The sequence below is a fragment of the Prionailurus viverrinus genome, chromosome B4 (genome assembly GCF_022837055.1).
Source record: "Prionailurus viverrinus isolate Anna chromosome B4, UM_Priviv_1.0, whole genome shotgun sequence".
NCBI lineage: Eukaryota > Metazoa > Chordata > Mammalia > Carnivora > Felidae > Prionailurus > Prionailurus viverrinus.
Window position 1 is genome coordinate 17,879,654 of NC_062567.1, and position 12,177 is coordinate 17,891,830.

The 12,177-nt window shown below is 43.4% G+C and overlaps 1 long non-coding RNA gene across 1 annotated transcript; it reads right to left on the minus strand.

The window, feature by feature from the left end:
• Positions 1–434: 434 nt before the first annotated feature.
• LOC125171145 (uncharacterized) lies at positions 435–11,364 on the minus strand. The gene is made up of 3 exons (XR_007154202.1): positions 10,947–11,364; positions 2,120–2,175; positions 435–761 (listed from the first exon to the last, which is right to left on the minus strand). It is a non-coding gene; the product is annotated as an uncharacterized LOC125171145 (long non-coding RNA).
• Positions 11,365–12,177: the final 813 nt, after the last annotated feature.

A 12,177-nucleotide genomic window follows, 5' to 3' on the forward strand; every position in this document is an offset into this window, starting at 1 on the left:
GAGTTCCTTGAGCCATCCTGGATGCTGGCACCAGGGACTTGGGCCAGGACACTTTAAAAGTAGCCTGCCCGAGCAAGAATAGACTCCCTTCGAGCTCTGTCCTGTCAGGGCTGCTGGCTGTCACTTCACTCACACTGGGCATCGGAATCTGGCTGTACTGGCAGCCAGTCACTCAAGTTAGCACTGCCTCAACTAGTTCTTCTGGGACTTTATGTATTTATTTTTTTTCATCTTTATTTACTTCGAGAGACGGAGAGAAAGAGAGACAACAAGCAGGGGAGGGGCAGAGAGAATCCCAAGTAGGCTCCGTGCTGCCAATGTGGGGCTTGATCCCGTGAACGATGAGATCATGGCCTGAGCCGAAATCCTGAGTCAGATGCTCCACCGACTGAACCACCCAGGTACCCCTCTTCTTAGGACTTTAAAATGATAGCAAAAAGGGCCGGTTTCAAAGGAATGAATAATTTTCAGAGTTTATTAAACTGCCCAAGACTGAAAACATATGGTGTGTGTGTGTGTGTGTGTGTGTGTGTGTGCGTGTGTGTCCAACTCTCCAGGGAATTTTGGATTTGACAGAGAGACAGTGAGTGGCAGGTGGCAGCTGAGTCACTGATGGCAGTGCTTTGCAGGAACCAGTGGACTTCCTGGGCCAATCCTCCCAGAGGCAGGCGTGGTTGTTCCACTCTTCCCTGGATTCCACGAGATCCTAAGTATCCTTCCAGTAAATTTACACTTTTACTTAGGTTCCCTCCAGCTGGTTTCTGTTATTTGCAAACAGAAGAAATGCACGTTAGAGGAAACCAGCGTCTCTAAGTTGGCTGCGTGGAGAATTATGGCGTCGCTGAAGAAAGTGGTGGGAGGTGGGAAGGACAGCTGAGTGGAGAGTTCGGGTGAAGGCTCTAAAAATAATCCCCTTTCTTCAGCTACAGGCAAGGGGGCTGCTGATGGAGCCGTGCAGAGGACTGCAAGGGGCAGTGCCGAGTAAGGGTGGGTTTTAAATACTCATTTTTTAAAAAAAAGCTTATTTATTTTGAGAGAGAGAGAGAGAGCAGGGGAGGGGCAGAGAGAGAGGATGGGAGAGCCCGATATGGGGCTCAATCTCATGAACCTGAGACCTTGACCGGAGCTGAAATCAAGAGTCAGATGCTTAACTGACTGAGCCACCCAGGCGCCCCTAAATATTCATTTTAAAAGCTGAATGCCTCCTCTTCCTCTCTGCTCTGCTTGCTCCAACCACTTGTTTTGAGTCTCCCTCCCTCAGCTTCTTTTCTTTCCAAGGTGCTAACTGCCAACAAAAGGGCCATGGAGTCTTTTGATTCCAGGATGTTTCTCTGAAGTATCGGCCATTTTCAGGGAGCCCAAGAAAGGAACTCAAATGGTGACTTAATCCTCGTCCCTTCTCTCCACCTTCCCAAGTATCTCATCATGAAAACGTTAGAAGTCAAATCTTGTCTCTGGCCCAAGCCATCTACTTAGATGAGCTTACTGGATGCCACTGGGAAGGAAGGGCTAGATTGGGAAAGGGAGGTGAGTTGTGAATTTAAGAAACGACACCAAATCTAACGTGGGAGGAGGGAACGAAGAGGAATCTGGACCACTTATTTGCAGCATGTCTTACTGACAGTTAAATACGGTGGTTTGTTCTGTTTTCTGCCACTCGAGGGTTATTTAATTAAATTCATGACCTAAGATGCTAACCAGCCCCACATCTAAAATAATCGCTTCTCTGTTGGGGAGATGTAAAGCCGGGACTGGTCTTTCCCTGGCCGACAGCTCTCCTTTCTGAGTCTGGATTCTCATCTCCACTCTCCTCCCCACGTAATTTGATCTCTGTATTTGATCCCCATTTAGTAGTACACTTCGCTAAACAGATGTCCGAGTAATTAAAATCCCACATGGGCACACTAGCCTGTGAGTTACATCTATTTAATAGTCAGCTCAGAAACTTTTCACCCTCGGCTTTTCTCCCATCCTGGTGTCCTAGGTCACTGGCCTTTTGCAGGCTTCAGATACTAGAGTCCAAACTGGTTGCGTTTGTTTCCTGCATTCACAGAGCCTGTCCTCATTTTCTGACTGAATTTTCCTCGCAGATCCCTGATCTCTTTCTCCTTCAACTCACCTGGATTTTCTGTACAGTTTTCCACCAGCATTCAAATTCCCATTAGATGAATCAGCCTACATTTCATTCATGCCAGCACCAGCAATAAAAAAAAAAAAAAAAAAAATCAGAACAATGTTGTTAGAACCATGGATTAAGAGCACCTTTTATTTTTTCCCCCTGAGGCATAGCCAAATATTTCAGCCTGAACAATCCCCCATTTTTTATTTTTAACTATTTGAGATCAAATACGGGAAACCTGTTTGGTTGCTACAGGTCACCGAAAGATTTTGATGGCCAAAAAATTATACAAGAATGTGTGTTTGGAGTAGGAAAGAGAAGTTAGAAGGATTTATCGCATGCAATTTACTCACTTTTGAGAGACGATTTAGATGCAAGTTTATTTAAGAAAATGTAATGACAATGTTCTTATGATGAATCTTATGATACTGATATAACGTTACATTAAATTTTAGGTTAATGCTGTAATTTACAGTAGGTAAAAGAATTTCCATCGTAGGTGATGGTGCATATTGCCTTTAAGAATATTGTGAAATGAGTATGTATTTCTCTTTTTTGATACCTATCAATTCAGACTTGAACACAAGCAGATAAATACTTAAAAATTTTTTTTTTTACTGTTTACTTTTTTATTTATTTATTTTTTTTAATTTTTTTTTTATTTTTGGGACAGAGAGAGACAGAGCATGAACGGGGAAGGGGCAGAGAGAGAGGGAGACACAGAATTGGAAACAGGCTCCAGGCTCTGAGCCATCAGCCCAGAGCCTGACTCGGGGCTCGAACTCCCAGACCGCGAGATCGTGACCTGGCTGAAGTCGAACGCTTAACCGACTGCGCCACGCAGGCGCCCCTCTGTTTACTTTTTTAAAAGAGAGAGACAGAGAGAGGGCACAGAAGGGGCAGAGAGAGAGGGAGACACAGAATCCGAAGCAGGCTCCAGGCTCTGAGCTGTCAGCACAGATCCCAACGCAGGGCTTGAACTCAAGAACTGTGAGATCGTGACCTGAGCCGAAGTCAGATGCTTAACCGACTGAGTCACCCAGGCGCCCCTGCCCCTGCCCCGCCTCCCCGGCAGATAAGTGAGTAGGTGACAGTCTATATAGCAAAATAATTCTTTATTTTTCTGCTTTTAAATAGACTTCCAGGGCATTTAACTGGATTATCTTATTAAAGTTTCTCAGAACATGCACGTTTCTTGTCAAGTTCCTTTGTATTCACAACATTGCAGGAAAAAGAAAATAATGTAATCAAAAAGCAAGCAACAAGTTCAGAAGTTAACCAATACTATTTTGCTTATATGTAAGGCAATTCTAAAACTATCTGTCTAAACTTTGTGGTCATGATTGTACTTAAAACCTAGGTGAGGGGCGCCTGGGTGGCGCAGTCGGTTGGGCGTCCGACTTCAGCCAGGTCACGATCTCGCGGTCCGTGAGTTCGAGCCCCGCGTCAGGCTCTGGGCTGATGGCTCAGAGCCTGGAGCCTGTTTCCGATTCTGTGTCTCCCTCTCTCTCTGCCCCTCCCCCGTTCATGCTCTGTCTCTCTCTGTCCCAAAAATAAATAAACGTTGAAAAAAAAAATTAAAAAAAACAAAAAAAAACAAAAAAAAACCTAGGTGAAAATCCTATCGTGCAACGGACGCTTTGTTTGGCGATTTCCACAACTCCTAGCTTGTTACCTGAACTGGCAAAGGCCAGGTACATAAACAGAGACATAAATTAACAACAGGATTCTTAGACAAACGGTGATGTGGAGTAGGGAGCTAGTCTTGCAGGAAGGGTAGACGAGTTCCACATGATGGATGTGATTTCTTTCCCTGTTTATCACCTCGCATCCTTATGAACCTGATGGCTCCGAAGCTAGCTGGGCTCAGGATAACCTCCCCTGGCCTGTCCCCAGCCCCCTTCCCATCCATGCAGATTGTGCTTCCTCTAAAAGTTCAGGCCATTTCTTTCCCTGATCCAAGCCTTCTAAGGCTTGTTTCCCCTGCAGTCATTTCTTATCTCATGCCCATCCAAGCTCTGCTGTCAGCTTCTTTAAGATCACTGGAAAAAAAAAAAAATCACTAATTCCAATAACCCATTTCTGGCTTCCCACGGCCTTAGTGTAAACTGGGGAGAATTTTTCTTGAGCTCACAAAGTTGTGAGGGTCAAATGAACTCCTGTGGATGAAAGGGCTTTCTACATGGTTACATTGGCCACGGAGCTTGGGCTCCAGCTCCAACTGCCGGGTTCAAATACCATTTTCTAGCTACGAGAACTTTAGCAAGCTACTTAACTTTCCTGCACTCCAGTTTCTTAATGTGAAAACTGGACATCATAAAAGTACCTAAATCCTGGGGTTGTTCGGTGATGGTTACAGGAGACAACTCCTGCATATTACAAGGTCAGAACATGCTTGGAACAGTCCCGGTTTTAAGCCCCAGTAAACTGTTAGCACAAATGCAGGCATCAGCTAATTCCACACAGCTTCGTCTCTCTCCAGCCCTGGGCCTTCGGGACCTGTCCTCATTTAGGCACTGCGGAAAGCCAGGCTATGTCCCTTGGGCATGGTCCGAGACAGCTAAGGATGGGGCAGGACGTAAGAATCCTGAGCACACGTGTAACTAGCAGGCACTTCTAACTTTTGCCCCTTTCTTAAGTCCTGTTCACTCGCCTTGGCTTCTCCTCTGATGACGTTATTTTGAATGATTTGTTTATCTTGCTATTTCAGTTGCTGCCTATTTGTACTTAAAGCCACAAAGATAAACCCTTCCTACTCTAGAAAATGGGGACAGTAAAAGTATCTATCAGAGGAGACAGGGATGCTTTTGAAAAAGAAACTGGAGCAAAAAGCATTTGTAATCCAACTATCATCACATGAAATGACGTGGAAACAAACAAAACATACAAACAACAAAAACCTGGCTTTCTGAAAATGGGATGATTCTTCCAAATAACCTTTCTTCCTCAAAGTGGTTCCATCTGAGTCTGTAATACATAGCACATAACTCATAATACAATGATGCTACTGTCGCCTAAAGTGTTGGGATTTTCTTCTTTGAAAAGGCTTTTAAGGACCTTTGTGCAAATACTAACTCTGCTGCTTTATATTTATGACAAATACCTTTCTACTTCTCAACTTATTATTTAGTACTTTTATCATTTTTGACATATAGAAGTTCTCAATGCTTAAGCAAATGTATCTATATGATATCTTCATTGTTTTGTGGTTAGCTTTTTCCATCAAAAAAAAAAAATCACTTAAATATCCACTTAGATTTTTAGTCCATTTACAGCTTCATTTCACATTTGTCTCTTTAATCCATCTAGGATGTATTTGTTTAGTAGGAAGTGACCATCTAATCGATATTTTTTTTCTCCCAAGGAATAGATACATTTATCTAGAAGCATAATAGATTTCTCAATATACTCAAATATTTTTGTTTTTGTGTTTTTTTCTCTTTTTTGGTATAGATCCCTTCTAGTTCTTGTCAATACTATTTATATGTAAATGGGGTCTTTAAAAAAATGTACATATATCCCAACAGGTTATTGCTGGATCACTGGAAAAGTTACTGATTTGTAACTTTTAAAAGTTATTTAAAAAAATTTTTTTAATGCTTATTTTTTGAGAGAGAGACAGCGTGAGTGGGGGAGGAGCTGAGAGAGAGGGAGACATAGAATCCGAAGCAGGCTCCAGGCTCTGAGCTGTCAGCACAGCGCCTGACACAACGAACCCCAAGATCATGACCTGAGCCAAAGTCTGATGCTTAACTGACTGAGCCCCCCGAGTGCTCTGGTAATAGTTATTTTTAATAAGAACTTTTCAATCAAGTCTCTTGAGTTTTCTAGGCAAAAGTATCATCTGCAAATAAAAGTAAATTTTCTTCTGCTTTTCAATATTTTACCTATTATTTCTGTCTCATGTCTTATTATAGAACTATTTTAGCATAATTTTAAAGAACAGTATTTTAAAAAAATTTTTTTTTTCAACGTTTATTTATTTTTGGGACAGAGAGAGACAGAGCATGAACGGGGGAGGGGCAGAGAGAGAGGGAGACACAGAATCAGAAACAAGCTCCAGGCTCTGAGCCATCAGCCCAGAGCCCGACGCGGGGCTCGAACTCATGGACCGCGAGATCGTGACCTGGCTGAAGTCGGACGCTTAACCGACTGCGCCACCCAGGCGCCCCTAAAGAACAGTATTAATAGCAGGCATCTTCATACCTCTTGTCATATCATTAAGTACTGAAAATTTAAGACACATAAAAGTAGACTGAATACTAAAATGAACTCTCATGTGCCCATTACCTAGCTTCAACAATTATCAACATTTTTGCATACACTTTTAGTGCAATTATAAATTAATCTAGCCTTTCTGGATGCTAATTTGGAGATATCTATCCAAAAATGGGTCCAGCAATTCCACTGCTAAGCATTAATCCTATATCACCAATGGACACAGATTTTTTTTTTAACGTTTATTTATTTTTGAGAGACAGAGACAGAGACAGAGAGAGACAGAGCGCGTGCTGGGGAAGAGGCAGAGAGAGGGAGACACAGAATCCAAAGCAGGCTCCAGGCTCTGAGCTGCCAGCACAGAAACCAACGTGGGGCTCGACCTCACAAGCGGCGAGATCATGACCTGAGCCCAAGTCAGACGCTTAACCGAATGAGCCACCCAGGCACCCCGGGTATAGATATTTAAGAACGCTCACTGTAATTGTATATAATTGTGAAAAACTAGAAAGTAGACAAAATGTTCCCCAATAGGCGAATGAAAAATTATGGCATATTCACATAATAATGCCCAGCTTTATGAAAAATTTTGGTAGACCTATATGCTGATGTGGAAAAATATCCAAGGTACTTTATACAATGAAAATAGCAAGTGCAGAACAATATGTAGAGTATGATTCTGGTTTTTTTTTCCAAAGGGGACGGTCAGATACTTTTATGTGCCAGGAAACTTTCTGGAAGGATATGTAAGAAACTGTTAATAGAGGTCACCTCGGGGAGGGAGAATGAAGAGTGGGCATGGGAGGTTGAGGAGTTAACACTACATTTTCCCCTCTTTCTTACAATTTGGATGTCTTACCATTAGCTTTACAATTTTTATAAAACCTTATTAAAGGATATGATGTTGGCTATTGATTTAGTATTTACTAAGACGTTTTTAAAAATTTTGTTGTTGTTTTAATCAGAAGTGTTAAGACTTTTATCATCTATTAAGATAGGATGTTTTTCATCTGTGACCTAAATGTATGATGTTATTTCTATTATTTTCCTATTATTAAAATTCCTCGCATTTCTAGAATAAAAGCTACCTGATCATGTTAAAAATGAACTTCATTGAATTTATTTAACTTTCTTTTTTTTTCCTAAGATTTTATTTTTTTTTTAAGTAATCTCTACACCCAACCTGGGGCTTGAGCTCACAAGCGTGAGATCAAGAGTTGCACGCTCTACCAACTGAACCAGCCAGGTAGGTGCCCCTAATTTGCTCATATATTCAAAGAGAATTTGGTATTGAATTTCATATGAGTTTGTATTTTTTGAGTGTTTTTGTAATATTTGATAGGCTTTATAATAATTATATTTGCTTCATAAAATGGGTTAAATTTTTACATCTTTATGCATTTAGAAAGTCCTTCGAAATTTGCAATGATTTGCCTACAGGGCTGAGCCTTTTTTGATTTCTTCTCCAATTCTGATCTACTTATTTTCTTCTATTTCTTGATTCAGTTTGGGTGATTTATGTTTTTCCAGAAAAAAATGTATTAGCTCACAGCTAACTATACATAGTATTCTCATATAATTAAAAAACAAAACCAAAAAATTTTCCACAGCTATTGTATCTCCTTTCTCTTCTTAAAAATTTGTATCTTCTCTTTATTAAATAGATTTGCCAGATATTTCTCTTTCTTCCTATTTTTTTCCTAAGAAATTACTCTTAGAATTGATTCCATAATTGTTTTTTGTTGTTTTCTAATTCACTGATTTCTCCTTCAATCCTTCCTTAATTCTCCTTTTCTCAAAGTTTAATTTTTTATAAGTATTACTAAGTTCACTTATTTCTATTCGTTCTTGTTGGATTTCCCCCTGCTAAACAGCGTTACTAAGGTTGGTATAGTTTCAAATGACTTTTGGGTATTTCTAAAAATTAAATCTACTCTTAGAGGAGGAAGTTTTTCTATCACTGATGTGATGATGCCATTTAAAAATTTGTGACTCCATCCCTTGTGGCAAATTTCTAAAGAATTTTTTAAATGTTTGACTAATGGAAATGCAATTGCAGCAAGCTTGTGGCCCATTCTGAAGGGGCCAACACCTCTTTGTACATATAAAACCAGTACATTTGCTTTTGCTAGAACATTATCTACCCTCATAAATTTGAAAAGAATCAAGTGACAGGATTTAAAGAGTAGCTCTCACCATTTGCTTAATGGGATGTCCTCTCACACTGCAATCTGTAACCAAAGGTATTTTTAAATGATTTTTCGTTTGGTGAAAATGTGTTTAAACGCCTTCCGCGTCAGCCTGGTTTCTTACTTGCTTGTAATTGAAGTTAGTGTCAAATAAAACTGTAGATTTTTCAAATGCAAAGGTTAAAAAGTGTTCACGTGAAAGGATGACAAAGTGTTCTCTGCAAAAACCAATTCACTATCATGATGTAGATGAAGGCAGAACATTTTTTTAAAACAACTTTTAACACTCTGATAGGCCAGATTATAAGCAATAAAAAGAAGTAATAAAAAATAATGTGCCTAGAGAAACGTAGGTTTGCAGGTGTGACCTTTGCCAACATAGGTAGCAGATCATCAGATCCACGTGTTTGTAGATTATGTAACAGTATTTAAATGGCCAGGAAAGGAAGAATTTTGTGGTCAAGAAGGTAGAAATGTCCTTTTTAAAGGATGAACCTGGCCAGTCCCATCTCAAATAACTGTTGACCAAGTTACAGATGGTTGGCAAGGCAGGTCGGAGGAAACAGAAAGGTCTGACAGAGTTGCAATAAACAGGCCAAAAGCAAGTGGCTGTTATCATTAAAAATGCAAACTTACTGAAGTCTTCAATATTTAAAATAATGCAAAGAAAAGCTGTTTTGAAAGCATTCCTGAAAAAACTGCTTTAAAGGCTTTTACATAAAATTTTAGGACAGACAGAACATGGCTTTACGAATAAACTAAAAACATATAACTAGACACACCCCCAGTGAACAATTTTATGATCATGATGGAAAACATGTTTATATATATGTACACATACACATACATATACGTGTAGGTATATATATACATGTATACATACATGTATACATATATATACACATATACATACATGTATGTATGTGTGTATATATATATATGTTTATTTTGCACCTACTTTCATTTTAAGTTTTTTAAGCTTCCAAATGTTTAAAACATATAAGTGACTGTACTCTAGGAATTTGCTCTTGAGACATTAAGGAACCACTAAATGAAAAAGCAAACTTTTATCTCTATGGAGTTCAAACAGAGGCGTGTATATATAAACTTATGTATTCAGCATTGGTCTTAACTGGTTGCCTTTTAAAGCAATTTAGGGTTAACAGGACAGTAAGCCAGAGCCAAAAATAACTTCAATTTTGTTTGTTACTGTGGCTGTGAAATTTTCAGTAAAGCACAGACCTAAAGCCTAAATGCTGCTGAAGGATTACCTAGAAAGCAGAGCCTGAGGCCAAGTTTAAGTGCTAAGATTTTATTAGGAGGTACAATCCCAGGGCAGCAAGGGCTGGGGGAAATGCAAAGAAAGCAAATACAAGGCAGCACATCACTGGGCTGAAAACAACTTCACAAGAAAGTACAGCTGACTGCTCAGTCCCAAAGGAGGACTTCCAGACAAACCATACAAAGCCATCCTATCTTGAGATCTTCGGTCTATGGAAAAACAGGAGTTTACATGCTGCCTATTTCTTGCTTTCTGTCCTTTTTGGTGCAAGTTTGCCTCATGGGGCTCTAATGCCCCCACTCTCCTGGGTACGCCACATGACCTCTGCAGGCTATTGCCTGGGAAGCAAGAGCATGCTGAACCTCAAGGTTTTTTTACCGGAATCTAGGACTGATGGGAGGAGCCAGAGCCTCCTACCATCAGAACCCGGGTATGAGAGAGGCAGTGCTGAAGCCTGACTCTCAACTAGAGGGCTGCTGTCCCAAGAAGCCACAGAAGCAGAGGCCAGGCCTCTGCATTTGAGCAAGAGGCTAAGGGGGCTGGGGGGGGGGGGGATACTGAGCAAATCTGGGGAGTTGCAGAAACTGGGTCTGGTACCCTATTCCTAGTGGTGGTGTTCACTGATTCTTAGGGGAGGAGGAGTCCCTCAATTCAGAGAGAGCACACATTTTAGGTCTCAGATTTTGTAAGCCAACGTGTCCCTTATTCCTCCACTCTCCCTAGACACTACTTTAACTCCTTTCTCCCCCTTTCTTGAGGTGTAATTTGAATATAATACAATTCACCCATTTGGAGGCTACGGCACGATAAACGCCAACTACATGTCTTACACCCACCATTCATTCCTATGAAGATGTGGGATTGTTCCATCACCCCCAAAAGTTCCCATCCGCTCCTTTGTTCCATCCCAGGCAACTGCTTTCCGTCACCACAGTTTTGCCTCTTCTAGAATGTCACATACAGAATTATACAGACTGAGGCCATTCGTGTTTACCTTTCCCCCCACTGCACAAGGTTTTTCAGCTCCATCCATGTTGCTGCATGTATTAACGGTACGTCCCTCTTTGCCTCTGCCTGGAAGTTTGGAGAACTTCCCATGTGTGCTAAGGGTCGGGTATGTTTACCTGCATTATCTCACCTGGAATGCTCACAACCATCCTGCTTCACCGTGGAGGGGCCCAAGGCTCAGGGAGCCCAGCCGTGGCGTCTGGGGAGGGGCCCCAGGCCCACTCCCGCCAGTCGGTCAGCCCGGCGGCTCCGCACACCACGCCCCGGAGCCCGACCTGCGGCACCTGCCGTCCAGCTCCAGGGGGCGGATGGGGCCGGGCCTCGCACAGGCTGGGGCCGGACAGCTCGGGACTGAGGCCGCGCGGAGGCTCCCCGAGGTCGGAGGCCCCGGCCCAGCCTCCGGCCTCGGGGGAGCAGCCGGCCGCCGCTGAGCGGCCCGCCGCGGCCACTTCCACGAGCGGAGGCGGGACCGCCGCGGAGTTCCGGGGGCGCAGGGGGGGCGGCCGCAGCTACCGCCCCGGCCGCGTCACCGCGCGGGCCGCCGATCGGGCCGCGTGCCTGGGCACTTCACCCCGCGCCGCCCCGGCGTTTCCCTCCGCGCGCGGACGGCGCTACTTCCCGCCTCGGCCACCGGGCGCGGGAGCCGGGTCGTCGGCGTGGGCGCGGCGCCAAGCGACGCCGCCGGGCTGCCTTCTCCGCTCGAGGGGCGACGGCGAAGCGCGCGGGCCTCCGCTGCCAGAGGTGGCCGCCGCGGCCCAGCCCCCAGAAGGGAACGGATGAGGTCGGCGGGCCGCGGTCGTTTCCCCCTCCGCGGCCGCGTCGCTACGGTAGTATCTGCAGACTTCATCTTAGGGACGCAGTGGAAACAAAGATGATGGTGTTTTGCCCTGTGGCGTGGAGCGGCCCGCCCGCCGCTATTGTCTGGCTGCCTGACGGGCGCAGCAGCTCTATTTTTCTTACTCCGAACGTGGTTATTCGGGGGCAGCAGAGGGACTTACAAGGAGGCTTTGTCTGCAGTAAAAGAGCTGTTGCGAAACGGCCTCTCCTGAATGGCCGCCCGGCCGCCCTCAGCGGGGACCGCGCAGGGGACCGCTGGCGATTTTTTCCCCCCCATATCGACTAAAGAAAGGAAAAAAATCTGCATTTTCCTCCCCACCTTTTTCATTCGAATTGGAGCCTGAGTGTCGGCCGCAGGAAAGAGCGGCCAGCCGCCTTAACTTACTTGATCTCCTTTAATATTTTATTTTTTAGCTATTCTAATTGTTTTGTTTTTTTTAATGCAATCGAGTGCTTTTTGAATCCTTAAACGGCCTCTGCTGTCTCAGAAATAATTGAATTGGAAAGCTGTGGAGGTGGGCGAT